Raw genomic sequence first — 15,766 nt, 5'->3', positions numbered from 1 at the left:
TTTTCTTAAAAACAACACTCATGGTGAAATGCTCTAAAAATATCATGAGATGTGATGCAAAATGCCACGACCAAAGACTTCCGTCTGAATGTGGATGGCTGCAGGAGAGGTGCTTTAAAGTTGGCTTTTTTTGAAGAATTTTGTCACTTAAAACATCCAAAAATACAACTACCTAAATAAATATATAATCAAAAATTGAGAAATTAAACTTCACAGGTCAAATAGTCAGTTGTTGGACCAATCCAAAAAGCTCTGATGTCCCTTAATGACTGAAATGATTAAACAATAATAGAAATTGTATCAGAGCAGATGGCACGCTCAAACACATCCCCAAAGCTCACTGTTAAAAGAGTGACACTACGGCACCACCCTCTCATGTATAAAACTAGGCCCACAACTTGACTGCCTAAGAATAGCTTAACACACATAAAAGTGGGTTTAGTGTCCTACATCAAGCTGCCTGGAGTACCAAACGGTTGATTCTCCAAACACAAGTGACAGAAAAGAAGAAAGGATGACAGAAAGTAGAGTCCTCTTCTATAAACAGAACTTTCAAATCTAAGGACGAGTTCTTCAACTGGATGCGCTGATTCAATTACGTAGCATGGAAATGGGAGCAGCTGGTACGCTTGTGTGATCTTTAAATAGCATCCCACCTCTGCGCGACGAGGCTCACTCGTGTGTTTAGGTTTGGGCAGAGACAGCTGCTGATGGCTGAGAGAAAAATCGTTACATGCACTGGAGGTCAACAGAGTTTCGATTTCACAAACTTTTGCCAATTGCGGGGGAAGACAGCATCTACGGTGAACTTCCAATCTACCAATGTAATCCAAACGCAATCTTACTGTAATTTAAATTTTTTTTATAAATAAATCGCTCTAGAAGTTGGCCTACCTCTCTAGCCGAGACCTCAATCAGAATGGAAGAGCTCCATTTAGGGAACTATGAAGCGAGACCTGTATTTCCTACCTCCAGACCGCATATCACACCCCCGGCTCCCTTCAGAATGACTGGACAGTGCTGTACGTTCCCATTCCGAACCGCCTGTACGTCATTGCCACGCCTGCCCCAGAAAAACTTCGCTTACCCCAGGGACCTGTGGCCCACTTTCCAAGGAGCCCAAAACACCGGTCCGAACCAAACTTCAGACTAATTCCGTATTGTAAATTGCCTGGGAAACTAACGGCACACGCAAACCTTGACCGAGTCGTGCTTTATGGAAAGGATGTCAATCCTTGTTTCCTAATGAAATTCTGTTTTATAGAGTTGGGGGAAAAGCACTCTCCATTTCCCGCCACTGAAGTAAGATCTTGTGACTGAATCCTGATAACTGGCAAACTGGATTTAGTGGGATGAGATCTCCTGGAGACAAACTAACTCAATCAATACTGGAGGATGTTTAAGTGGTAGAGCAGCTCAAGGTGCCACACACTCTCATGGTAATTTGTAACTAATTTTACATTTTGGTGGCTAATTCGTACGAATTTGTATGATCTCATTTGTATGTTTTCCTACGATCTCCTTATGGCTCACTGACGGTTAGGTTTAGGGGTGGACTTTCACTTAGGGCTGCACGATTAATCGAATGCGATTGTCATGTGCATTTTGATAGTAATGCCGGTTCTGTAATCAGCAGGAAATCATCATCACGTGCTTTCAGATGGAGCAGAATTTACTACACATAGCCGTAGTTCACTGACAAGTTACGCCAAAAAAAAAAACACAGACGATTTTATTGCACGATTATGAAATCGAAGAAATCGTTCGCGATAATGACAGCTGTTTGCATAGCTTCTCAGTTAACTACGGCTCTGTGAAGTAAATGCTGCTCCATCTGAAAGCATGTGAAAATACCACATTTAATAACACATTTTTACTCCAAACTCACTTCATAATGTCAGTCGAGTGTTTGAAATAAATCCTTCTGTGAGATGATGTGGCTTCTTACACAGAATAAGGCATGCAACATATTTCATAGTATTTAAGCAGTGATAAAGGCATTGCATTAAATATACTTTATTTTAATGAAAATGATAATAATAAGAACTCAGATAAACCGTATATTGCCGTAGTCGTGTGTTTATTAGTCACGTTGAATCAATGAAAGCAGTTCAGCGATAGCCATTTTCAGCGTGAGAGCGCCCTCTGGCCTTTGGATGGAGATTTACTGCTGATCACAGAACCGTGCTTCACTGAAAGATACGCATGGCAATCACAGCTTCTGTCGAATCGCGATCTCGATTCCATTTCGGTTTATCGTGCAGCCCTACTTTCACGCTTCATTTTTTTTTCTTAAAAATGTTTCATTTCTGTATGAATCACTTATATATATATATTCATACAAAATCACCACATCATAAAAAGTAACTTTTCTCATGAGATGGGGTTAGAACCACGATCAGGCCTGTTTCGCTCCAAAAGCAGCACATAATTATTTCGAAACCCATAACCACCAAAATTTGGCTTGTCACCATGGTTTAGCTCTACTACAATAACACCTTGCTGAAGAGAGGTTTTTGCCAGGTATAGCATGCTTAAATAAGCAGAACATACAGTAAAATGCACTATAATACTATTTATAGACAATCTATTACAAAATAGTTTATTATGAAGCAACATAAACCACTGAACTCACCCAATTACTCACTGAGGCCAGAATACAGGCCAAGCAACAAAAAGCTACATTTGGGGTTTCGGGTTCCATTCTAAGTAGATAAATTATAATTTGGATGTAAATGTGATCCACCTCCTCTCATGAATTAGATTTCACAAAGATCAAGTTGGTCATAAATCTCAATGGCCTACCCCAGATAACCTTTTTATAATGTATGGTCATTATTAAAAGAAACATTAAATGCAGTAACCCCAAAAATCATTTTATTCCCTGCATAAAGCCACAGCTTCATTATGCTGCAGATTCACCATCAGTGTGAGAGTACAATGCAAACCTGCTGTTATAGTTACGCCATTGCTACACTCAAGCACTACTTGTGCATGCGGTGTGAAGCAGGCTGCCCTAACAGAAGTAAAAAATAAAATTAAAAAATAATTTTGCATGCATAGACAATACACATTCTCATGAGCCATCAATCAAAAGCAAAAATGAAATGACAATTTTCAATTTAAAGGAAATTAAACCAATTCTATCAACATCCTTACCAACTAAAACAACCTCATGTCTTCATCTACACATCTCTCTGAAGTAACCATTTAGATTTACAATGAAAAGCTTCTAAGATCTATTCATTTTTATACCAAATAGTTTAAACAGACGACTTGACACATGATAATTGTATAGGCTAAGTAGAATAACTGTACTAAAAAATATATATATATATATATATATATATACACATACATACATACATATATACAAATCATGATCTCAAACCAGGATTTTCAACCGGGCATACCCAGGGATATCCATATCTTAGAGATCATTTTAATTACAATCATTTCTAAATGTCTAACTAGAAGTGTTCAATTTAGTTACATTTTTTATCAAAGTTATTATAAAGAAAACAACATTTCATACTGAAGGTTCTTGGTTTGCTTAGTGTCTCTGTATCTATAAAAATTGAAAACCCTGATATTTTCACTAAAGCACGTTCTTGTCAGCGTTTGTGTCCTCCTTGAAAAAGAATACCAACGCGAGTAAAATCAGATGGTCTGCACTGCAACCACACAGAGCAACAAAGATATTTCTTAAAATGAAATAGCTAAATAAGTGTCCTTCACCCTACCTTGCAACCGCCAATCCATCTCAATCTTTCACTCAGGCACAAGAGAGAAATTAGAGCTTCACTGGAGCAATGAATGAGTGATGAATGATGGAGCTCCGAGCTGATCAAGTCCTCGAAACGACTCGTGCACAAAGAACAAATTAGATGCTCTCAGGATGAAATCTTCCTCGATGTTACGCAAGCTGACGAGGTCAATCTTTGCATGTGATAAGATCAGACACCGGATCTCAGAAACGGTTGGGATCGATTTTGAGTAACAATGGAGAAAACAAAAAACCAGGCGGTAGATGCGAAATGCTCACTGCGAGTGGAGTGGAGGCGCGTGCTCCTGATCGCTCGGATTTCAAATGGAGCTGAAAATGAGCGGTGATAAATTCGGAAAGCACTGAGTATTGTCTGTCAAATTAAAACGAGGGGCTTCGGTCTCCATTCCGTAAACAAATACAGATTCGTAGAAGCACAGCTCTCGTGCGATGCTGAAAAGTCAGCTGATCATCCTAACGGCAAACATTTTCACATGTGTTCTAGGTTCACAGATCTTCTCAGTACTTAATGCCAGATTAAAGGGGAAATGCACAGTTCATTGTGGTTATTACAAGCACTGAACGCATGCAATTGAGAAAAACGGAACGCAAGCGTGCAGAGATTATGCAGAGCATCACGATGAGGGCTGCCGCTACAACTTTGAGCACAAGTACTGATGCAGTGTTTTTTCTCATAATAATAAAACATACACGTTTGGCTGTGCGTGTGGAGGGAAAGCATATGACGAAAATAAATTGTATGTGCACGAGCACCTTTGTGCATAACACTTGCAAAAGCTGAGATTTGCATTGCAGCAACTTTCTTTCCAATGCGATTCACCTGCGCATGCATCATCTGGTTAATAGGTAACATCTCTTACCTTCCCCTATTACGTCTATGGCACTGGCCCTCCTCTTCCCCCGTCTAGTTTCACTTCATGTACACGACAACACGGATACTTCTTTATTACTCTTTTTTTTTTTTCCCAACCCCCATTGAAACTTTTCCCAAAGATACCGGAAATCGTAGGGCAGGAAGTATGGTGATTGTAGTTTTCAGTTTAAAGAACCTCGGCCCGCTTCCATTGTCTGCGTCACCGTAATTGACTACATTACCCATGAGGCGCTGCAGGGGAAACGAAACACTTGCAACTCACGCTCTCTTTATAGTTATATCTCTCTATATACTTCAGCTGAAGTATTGATCTGTATGTACTACTTATCAGGCTATGTAATAGAAAGACTTAGTTTACAAGGAGGTAGAAATTAGCCTACTGAATGGTGCAACCATTTTAATGGTCAAAAGAATAGGCTATATAAATTTAAGGGACATTTATCTTGATGAATATCACTGACTTAAATGTAAGACGAAACAAGATATACTGGGTAAAATATAACAACGAAATATCCCAATGAAAGTTTTTAGTCTGTGGCTGTAAAAAAATATCCAAAAAACAGATTCATGCATAGACAAACTTTTAATGCACTACGTGGTATGCATCTCAAAACAAAACATCTACTTTATTGGTTATGTTACACATATTGCATACTAACAAAATGACTCACATTTAGCAATACTCACAAAATAGTTTACAGAACCAAGTGAGCTATCCATTTTGTCTGTGAATGTGGCATCCTTTTTCTTACAAATAACATGTAATAAACCATGAAGTAAATATATAAAACTACGCCTTTTATGATATTCTAATTGTTTGGTGGATGTTTTTTGTGGAGTTTTCTCTCCCAGTGGAAAACCACTCCTTTGAGAAAACAGCTATGTAAGATTAGTAAAGTATAGTGTGCCTAAAAGCACAAAACTATATATTAAAAAATTCCACAAATCTGTCATTTTTATTACTTTAAAGAACACATCATAGAAAAATAGCCAGAGGCCTGTAAAAATGGATTGGTTAAGGAAAATCATTATTTTCATCTGCATGTGACTTAGTTAAATACACTCTAAAAAATGCTGGGTTGTTTCAACCCAATGTTGGGTCAAATAAGGACTAACCCAACTGTTGGGTTAAATTTTGGTTACATTTTTAAATGAGCTTTTTAACCCAACAGTTGGGTTAGTCCATATTTGACCCAACATTGGGTTGAAACAACCCAGCATTTTTTAGTGTAGGAAATAGGTCATAATCATGCACCTGGCTAAATTCTGCAATGTCACACCAGTGACAGGACTTGTGAACTTTTCAATCTGTAATGTATAGCATGGTGAGTCAGTGGAAATTGTATAGTGAGATAACCTTAGTAGTTAAAGTGGTCAGATGGGTCAAAGGGAGGCTGAAAGCCCGTGACTCCATAAATGCTTCATGCAATGTAATCATGTATAAACTAGAATTTCTCTTACACGTAGACTCTACTGTACGCCCAGAAATGCCATTTTCGGGAGCTTGCGTTTACTTTTGAAAATTGTTCTAAGTGCCATTGTAGTTGTAAAACAATAACAACAATGTAGCTGAGAACCACTTAAAATGCAAAGGTTCAATATTGGTACTGTAATGTCTGTGCTTTTCAGATTTTAAAAGTCGCAACTAATTAGGATTGAATATCTGCTGACATCCCAAGGTTTTATTTAACACAGCATGGAGCTCACATTTAACTACACCAAAATTAGAAAATGATAGGGTTGTCATGTAAGTGTTGTCATTTAAAAGGGATTCTTGTTGGGAATTGATAGTAACAGAATACTGCCACCCAGTGGAACTCTAGAGAAGTGCTAATGGAGGCTTTTTTGCATTTCTTTTTTCTTTTCTGCTTTTGAACACCCATTTGTCTTGTGCAAATGTAAATTAGAAAAGGATGATGTGTTTATGACAGTGATACTATTTTTTAGATACAGTAGGCCTACAATAAAAGAACAATTGTGGAACGTTAGAATCGGTTGTAAAATAAAGTGTAGAAATAAATGTGGGGAAACCCCTGTGCTATCACTTATGTTTAAGGGAGCTTTCCTGATAAATTTCTTACGAATAGGATATTTAATTTACTGATGGAAAATGAAAAATATATAAATAAATCATTTTGCAATAATTCTGGAAGACCGTTTTGATTTTTCATTTAAATAGATCTGTATTATAAGCATTTGTAATATTTCTGATTCAGTTCATTGGAATGTCAAACACCCACAATTGCTTATCTAGAGCCACGTCAGTAATAAGGTGAGGAATGTTTTACATAAAATTGACATATTTTGCATAACTTCATTTGGTAACCAAGACACATGAAGGTGTAGTCTTTTTTGCAAAGTCATGCATGATAATTTTATAATTTAGTTACTCAACATAACAAATCAAAGTTCATCCTCTAACAGCTGACAACGCCTCGTACGACTGAGGCAATAGCAATAGTTTTAAACGATAATGAAAAACAAGGTATCATGCATATTGTTGAAAAAGGTGAAATGTAAACCATGGCAGATACTCTGTTAATGTAGAAACTCTTACAAGCATTGCATATTCTGTTTCAAATATGTTTTTTCTCCTCCTGAGAAGGCTGAAGTTATATTTCAGAAAGTCAGAGACATCAAATTGACGCATAGAATACAAACTTAACTCAACTATCCAAGAAGAGAATTCTAGAGGCGAGCACAACATCCATGAGTGAACCACCAAAACAGGAAGGGCAGAGGGTTGGCTTCTGGTGAAACATCCTCAGCCAATCCTATTCCAGGCTGTAAAACTCAAGCAATCAAAATGTTCCATGCAACTTCCGAAATGAAGATCAGAACAATGGGGGTAATGTTAACATTATTTTATCCAGTAATAATCAACCATGGAAATGATCACATGTTTTCCACTAGCTGATGTCCTTTGTGCTACAGAGTCTTTTAGAAGCTGCATTTCTATTTGATAATCTCTTATATTGGTACTGTAAATTCATCCAGGGTACTGGTACTGCTCTGATAAAAGTGTGTGCACTTTGCTCGGATCTATGAAAACAGGGATCTGTGGAGACAAAAAGCTCTTTGAAACTGTAGCATTTATTAGTATGTACATGCTCCATGCGCATGATCACTCCATTTTCTTGGCAGAACTGTTGTACTAAGAGGGCTGCACATACTGTGTTGTGAATAATTTAACATAATAATGCATAATGGGCATTGGGCATAATGTGCTGGAACCTGTGTTTAGTGGACAACTTTTGGAGATCTCTATACCACACAGCATGTATGTTACTGTAAGAGCAGCAACATACTTAACATCCCTGATGCAGGACGATTACTTGACGTAATGAAGCCTATGAATGCACTTAGGTCTCTAAAACTGAAACGAGATAGATTGATATGAGGGCAAAATACCCCATACTATGGGTTTTTGTCTTATAAATACAACCCAGTGCTGGGTAAAATATGGACAAACCCAGAGACTGGGTTGTTGACCCAGCAGTTGGGTTAAATGTTTAACCCAACTTTATGGGTAGTTTTATTTAACTCAACTATTGTTTAAAAATGATTATATGGCTAGCTTAAAATATTTCACCCAGTGCTGAGTTGTTTTTAACCCAGCATTTCTACAGTCTATATACACCATAGTTTAGCAGCAAGAGTGCTGTTTTTTTTCCTGAATATCTCCACGATTGCAAGTGTGATATTGATTTTACACAGCAGTTCAATAAAGCTGTCACTGGAGCGGTACCTTTTCAAAAGGTACACCTTTGTACCTAAAGAGTCCATATTGCCACCTTAAAGGCACATATAGTACCTAAAATGTACATATTAGTACCTAAAAGGAATAGGAATTGGTATAGGAATTAGTTAATAAGTAATATGTTTTTTATATAGTAGGTGTTATAGATATTAAAGGGGTAGAAGAAATGTTTATAGAGATGCTTTGGAATGTGGAGAATGTAATTAACTTCTAATTTTTTAATGTATGTAATAATGTATGAATGTGAAGTGTTGTGTGGACCCCAGGAAGACTAGCAATGCCTTAGGGCATAGCTAATGGTGATCCAAATAAACAAACAAACAAATAAAATAAAAGGTAAATGCAAGTTTTGAAAAGGTACCACCATGGGACAGTGTTGTACGTTTTTTCCTAGAATGTAATGTGTTAAATTTTAGACACAATACTGCCAATATTGCCTATTTTGCTCAACGAAAATAGTTCTAAACAAAGCCACGGCAGAACTGTTTTGAATCAAAGTTTTTGAACGAACTGAGTGAGTCAAGTATCCCCCACACACAGATGCCCAAGGTCTATGAATAATGTGTTCTGTAGGTCAATTTCAGGCTTAAAACATTATTTGACCCAAAGATTTCTCACCATGAAATATCTCAAATCTATTCCAGATGCTGTATCCCCCGTGCACCTGCTGCTCCCCGTACTCCACACCCCTGGTCCCATGCTCCAAAGACCGCAAAACACCACACAGATGACATTTTAATACATGGGCAAGGGAATTCTTTACATTCTTACATTTTTTATTTAGAGATCTGCCACATGTTCTGTTCTTCGACACTTCTGTCACTGGACACTGCAGTGAATGACTGATTGAAATAAATGGTATTTAAATGATTTCTGCCAATACAAGATAAAATTAGATTTTAAACACATGCTATAGAAGCTAAATGAATGTGTTTTGGGCACCAAAGCTATAAATGAACCATAATTATTGATATTATACGCTAGGGGACGCTGGTTTATAATCTGAATAATTAATAATTTTGAGACAAGATTACTGATCTGACCGGTCGGAGCCTCGTATATCACGGGACACCTGAACCGTGTCTAGGGACTGATTCAGGGTGTCTAAAAATAATGAAATAAATCTATATTAGCACAATACAATATGTACAATGTTTCAAATGATTGCTTAGTTGATTGTGTGCTATAAAAATGACTGAACTAAGGTGGAACATTAAAAGCAAATTCACGTGAAGGCATTTTTATGTAGGATTTCATGCATCTTTAGTGATTTTATTTTATTTTATTTATTTATTTATTTTACTGGAGCACGAGCCTCCAGTAAAAATGGTCTTGTCTGGACTTGTCCGACATGAGAATCATTTTCTTTGATAATATTGCAGCAATCAAGTCGTGCGTTTTCAATCAGCTGTTTATCATCAAAACTAGCGATGCCAGATTCTTGAATGAATCACTTATTTGATCTCATCGGGCAAACGGCTTTGCAGCAAGGTCTGAAATTATTTGCGATTCAGTTTGATTCATTTGGATAGTTCACTCGAGCACTGAATCATTACATCGAAATAGTAACGGGATATTTTATCGAGCACTGCGTGAGATGACAGAAATGGTTACAAAAATCTACATTCAGAGAACTAATAGCCTATGTAATCAAATCGAATTAAAACAAATCTAGCAAATCCATTTTTAAATTGACAGATATTAATTACAACTGTTTAAAACGGATAAAATGAAGTGTACAAAAAACATCACAAAAAATAAACAATGTGAAGAAATGGCCTCTAAGCTTCAACTGTATGGTAGAGAGCAACATGAACATACTTTAAAATATTTCTTTTTGGTTTCCACAGAAGAAAGTATGTTATACGGTTTTGAAACAACACGAGGGTTAGTAAATGATGACAGAATCTTTATTTTATTCCTTCAAGACAGCTGCTCATAAAATAGCCTTCTTTGCATAGTGCTGCAATAATGATTTATTGATATTCAGTTAAATATTTCATTTACTTAAAACCCTCAAGCACAGGGCTAATAAAAAAGACAGATATTTCATCAACCAGACAACACATATTGATGGAAAGGTACTTATCGGCAAGGGAACTGTGATTAAGAAGAACTGTTTGTTTGGGCCGTGAAGGAAACGGCTACTTCCGGTTGTAGACACACTTACAAGTGAGAGAGAAAAGTGAAAGGGGTTGATTGAGGCCAGTCCCACAGAACATAAAAACTGGCTTTGACAAATGTCCCAAATGCTTTGGAATGATAACTTGGCTCCTGCTTCCCAAGAGGGACTGTCAAAACGAAGATCTGATTAAGTATATCTCTTAGACACAGCTCACACAATGTACCATAGGGACAAGACTGGTGTAAAGTCTAAAATTAACCTTTTTTCCTCATCTGCCAAAATGACTGGCAAAATTAGAATTTACCGGCATGAAACTATATTTTGAATGACTGTAACATTTAGAGTTCCAGTGATTAAACTATTTTGCATTACATTCTGATTGTTTTGCCCCAAAAGTTCAGTACGACTTTTTTTTTGAAGAAAAGTTTCCAAGCTAAACCTCTGACAATTTTTTCCCCTGAACAATTCTTAGAAAATAGGTGACTGATATGCTTCTGACAATTTAATTGACAATTTATGCTTTTTATTTCAGTATTTTGGAAGGTCTTTAACAAGGATGTATTTTTAGTAAATATACGACAGATTGTTTACACTATAATAATTAATACTTAATTAGTAAGGACACGTTAAATTGATTAAAAGTGACAGTAAAGACATTTATAATGATACAAAGAGATTCCTAATTAAAATAAATGCTGTTCCTTTCATCTATTCATCAAAAATGCTAAAGTATCACATTATCCACAACACAATTAACCAGCATTGTTTTCAACATTGATAATAAAAAATGTTTCTTGAACACCAAATCTTTATATCATCATCATATGCTGAAAATTCAGCTTTGTCATCACAAGAATCAATTATATTTTAAAGCATATATTAAAAGTTATTTTACATTGTAATAATATTTCCCAATATTACTGTATTTGTGATCAAATAAATGGAGCTTCGGGGAGCATAAGAAGCCACTTTCATAAACTTTTGAACAGTAATTTACACTGACAGTATGTATAGTGGATTAGCAGATTGTGTTATTGATTGTGAACTCGTAAACATTTATTAAATTAAAACACTTCAACAGAAGCATAACTTTGAAGAAATATTAAAGTAGTCCAACAGAAGTATTTCAACAATTAAAACACTCCAACAGAAAGTCAAAAACAAAGAACTGAATCACTTCACTTAAGAAATGTATTATCTTTTAACTTATAGGTTCTCCCACCTTAGCTGGATGCTGCTGTCCCAATTTATCCAACATGTTCAGGTAAATTGGGATGGTAACAAAATTTTATATTTTTAAAAAATAGAATGAAGAAACTGGCTCATCATTGCATAAAATTGAAGGATCACATGAACACATGTAATACAAATTTAAATTTGAAATACTGTTTGTATTGGAATTTAAACCATAGCAATTTTAATAGACTTAAACTGAGTATGTGCACTTACCAAGTTCTTTCTCAGACCTTCCAGCATTTGAGTGGTTACCACGCCATGATTTACATGTTACACCATCTTTTTAGGAGCAATATTAATATTACATACAACAAATTGTTTCACAAACCCAACGATGCCAGGAATTAAGTGGAAAACTGAAACAAAAATAAAGAATACCAAGAAGGGACAAAATACATCATAAACAAAGACAGCCTACTTCAGACAAAAAATACATAAGACATGAGACATATAAGTAAAAAATGAGGGACAAATTATAATAACAATCACAAGAGTCAGAATGCATAAACATTTCAATAACACAGAGTAAACAGATGGGAAGATATTAAATTAAACCAACAATACGACTTACGGTCATTTGTTAGTCATTCCTTCTCTAACTTCAAGAATTCTAAACTTTGAAATAAAAAGCTTCATAAGCATCATAGTTTGATGAAAAACAACAGAAACATTTGATAAAATATTTAATGAACATACTGTTTTATTTAAGTCTGTAAGTTCAAAGCATCAGAGATACATGGTATTAGGCTAATGTTATTTTGCTCTTGTAGTTCATAGAGTACATTCCTGTTAATTAAACAGCTACATGCTGCTTATTCAACAATCTGGCACACGGACAGCAGTCTGGGTATGTAACAGCCATTGATCCCTCTTAACGGTAATTATAATCACATATAACCTATAAGCAATTGCTGATATCACTCTACTACGTAAACATCTCCTGATTAGTTATCATTTAGTGTCAGTTATCTTTATCAGAGAGTTTTTTGGATACAGAACACACTGACATTGGATGTTAAATCTAGATTAACCAGGTCATGACCAGAAGCTTCTCTGAGATGCTAAGAGTCAATTGTCGATTAAGAACACAACAATTCTATTTCCCCTACTGTGCGTGCCTACAGCTGTGACCGAGGGGAGAAAACGTGCCAGTGTTTTTTATGCTTTCCATTATCGACAGCCGTCTACTTTATATCGCTTCCTCTGATTTACCTTTCCTGACATTCTCCTCACTCAGAATGCGATATGCAGTTGGGATGGAATGTGTAAAGGCATCCTGTTTTTCGAGCGGGACAAAGATGGCTTTTGGCGGTGCAACAGACATTGAGCTCAAGGGAGAGATGGACGCTGCCATTGTTTCAAATATTAATATTGTTGGGGGCATAAACCTTGTGAACTTGTCAAAGTAATTTAGTATTTGTGTGTTCAAAAGGATTGCATCTCTGGTAAATTAAACTATCTTGAAGTAATATAAATAAAAAAGACAATTCTGTAAGCCTAATCATTTATTCACCCTAGCTGCAGTTAAGCATAATAAAAGTAGGCCTATCATAAAAGTGGCTCATATTTTGTGCTGTATTGGAAGACTTTTGACACCATTTGATCGTAACTCAAGAACTAAATCAGTCCAGTTCATGAATGAATCATTCAGACTGGTTTTGTGAACAAATCAACTGATTCATTGAAAATTTTGACTCAAATGAATCGTTTGCGACTTTGAACAACTATAGGCTACGGCAAATAACCACTTCCAGCCTGTTTGTCACATAAACCTTGGCTTCTGAAAACTTGAAATACATAAAAGTGCACAAGTCATAGCATATATATTGTAATTTGGTGCTTGACTGTCCCAGTCAAGATTATTTTGAAACCAGTTGCCAGGAGAAACATCAAATGCTGTCGTAGATAAGAGATTTATTATTATAATTATTAGTATTATTATTGGGTTCCTTTTGTTTTTTTGTTGCATACTTCCCGTAGTCCATCAAGTTATTTTACCCGTGTTGCTCAATATTTGATAATTATTGAAAGAAATCCACTCAAATGAATCGTTTGCTAGATTTCCCCCCATGATTTACAGTGAATAACAACTTTGGAATATAGCATACAAGTCACAATAACTATTGTCATTTGGTGTTTGACTGGCCTAGTCTTTATTCTCTTGAAAAGAGTGGCCAGGAGAAACAACTAGTAAATGATGAAATGTTCCTTGCTCCCAAAATTCCAGAGGTTTTGGTTCAGTATTTCATAATTAAAAGCAGTTTTATAAGGCTTCTCATACCAGTACAATGATGTAATGTAGACGTATATGTTTTCCCCTGGTATTGTGCTCATTGAAATTGCAGTTATCTCACCATCCGTCACTGTGGTCCATTCATGTGGCTGCATTTCTCACACATACTAAACACATTTAAATGAGCAGACATGGTGAGAAACCATGAGGCAATAAAGGTTATGCATTTGCTTAAGGAATGTCTGGATTGATATGACACACCTACAGTAGACATGCAATGTATTACACGTTCAATAACAGAATAATGAAGTAATGCACATGTTTTAGTCAATTTTAAATGTACAATCCTCTTAGATTAAAAGGAGATACAAATACAATTTGTGAATAAAATAATCAGGATAAGTTCTTGGATTTTGGAAAATGGCCTTATGTGCACTGTTGGCTTATATTATCTATCATGACAGGAAGATGGAAACCATCAAGGCTGTTGTTGTTCTCACATTGCTATTGTCTACACGGTTTCTTTCCCATGCGCCTGCAAGCTTCCTGCCTAATTCACCTGCTCTACAAGAGTCTATCTTTCACATCACAACAACATGGCAATGTGTCCAAACTTATTACTTTTTAACCAAGTACACACCCTTTGAGAGTTCATACCAAGGTGCTTTGTCAACAGAGGAATAGGCAGTGATCCAGGGCAATTATACAAACCTACGTATGCAAGAGATAATGCCAACAATGTTTTAACATGAAGTGTAATTGTGGGCTATTGTTTTATTTTTTAACATAATCCGGTAATGTCCAATTCCTGCAGGTGACACAGAGACAAGACAACAGCAGAGTGACAGACGGATGTACTTCAGATACTTGTTATTTTGAGGTGAATTTATTAGGATTCTTAATAACAAATCTAATAGATTTCATATAACATATTCAGAGTATGTGAAAATAAATACATTTATGGAATACATAAATTTCATCATAATGATACAAAACTTTTTTGTGAAACCATATTGCTGACACAATAACAGGAATCTTTCTCTACAGAATTCTTAATGATTAAACAGAATAATCACAAGAAAATATATGTATGTATACATAATAAGATTACATAAGGTTACATTAATAAGATTACAGCCTATAATCTTAAAGTGCATACTTATTGTGTGCTCTACACTGTTAGTGCTCTAAAATGTTCCAGTGCTATTCAATCAATTGGAAAGTTCTCCAGCTTTTTTTGGCAAGATTAAATCTATTGTCCGTCATAAGGTCATAACAACAGATTGCAACAACACAACTGTCTGCATCACTTATGAATACATATAATGCTAGGTAAAGCTGAATTGATATTAAAAACAAGGGCACGGTCCATATAGAGTGGTCAACCTTATGCTATATTCTCAGAAACATCCTATTATTATGCCAACTTTGAGAGCATTTAGGTTACAAGGAATCCAAAATTGCTGCAGTTTGGGGCTCCAATTGTCGCAGTCCAAGATGCAATCCTTTTTGGAATGACACTCAATTTGGAACTATTGTTTGTAAATAATTAACTACTCAAATATAGGACATCTTTTGTCTCTCCTAAAACATAATTAGTCACTGTTAAAATTTATTTTTACACGTTTTCTGTTTTGTTAAAATGGCTCCAATGGTGCCAATAAGTTTCTAACTATCTGTGCACTTCCAACAAACTTTCATTAGCACTTCACCTGACTATTTTATCTCTAACCATTCAAACGCTGTGTTTT

General features: G+C 35.9%; 1 protein-coding gene across 2 annotated transcripts in view; it reads right to left on the bottom strand.

Annotated features, from left to right (window-relative positions):
• The window catches only part of phactr4b (phosphatase and actin regulator 4b), a 63,039-nt gene extending 58,254 nt beyond the window's left edge, over positions 1-4,785 (bottom strand). Inside the window, exon 1 of one of the 2 annotated variants that reach the window (XM_016275636.1) lies at positions 4,648-4,785. The gene's annotated coding sequence lies outside the window, so the exon portion shown is untranslated. Of the gene's footprint in view, positions 1-3,743; positions 4,245-4,647 lie in introns of those variants that run through there. The other variant, XM_016275637.1, reaches the window with a different exon arrangement.
• Between the last annotated feature and the right edge of the window lie 10,981 nt (positions 4,786-15,766).

This window comes from Sinocyclocheilus grahami, unplaced genomic scaffold (genome assembly GCF_001515645.1).
Source record: "Sinocyclocheilus grahami isolate Dianchi unplaced genomic scaffold, SAMN03320097.WGS_v1.1 scaffold96.1, whole genome shotgun sequence".
Classification (NCBI taxonomy): domain Eukaryota; kingdom Metazoa; phylum Chordata; class Actinopteri; order Cypriniformes; family Cyprinidae; genus Sinocyclocheilus; species Sinocyclocheilus grahami.
Note: the sequence above shows the minus strand (reverse complement) of the source record. Positions and strands in the feature narration are given on the sequence as shown.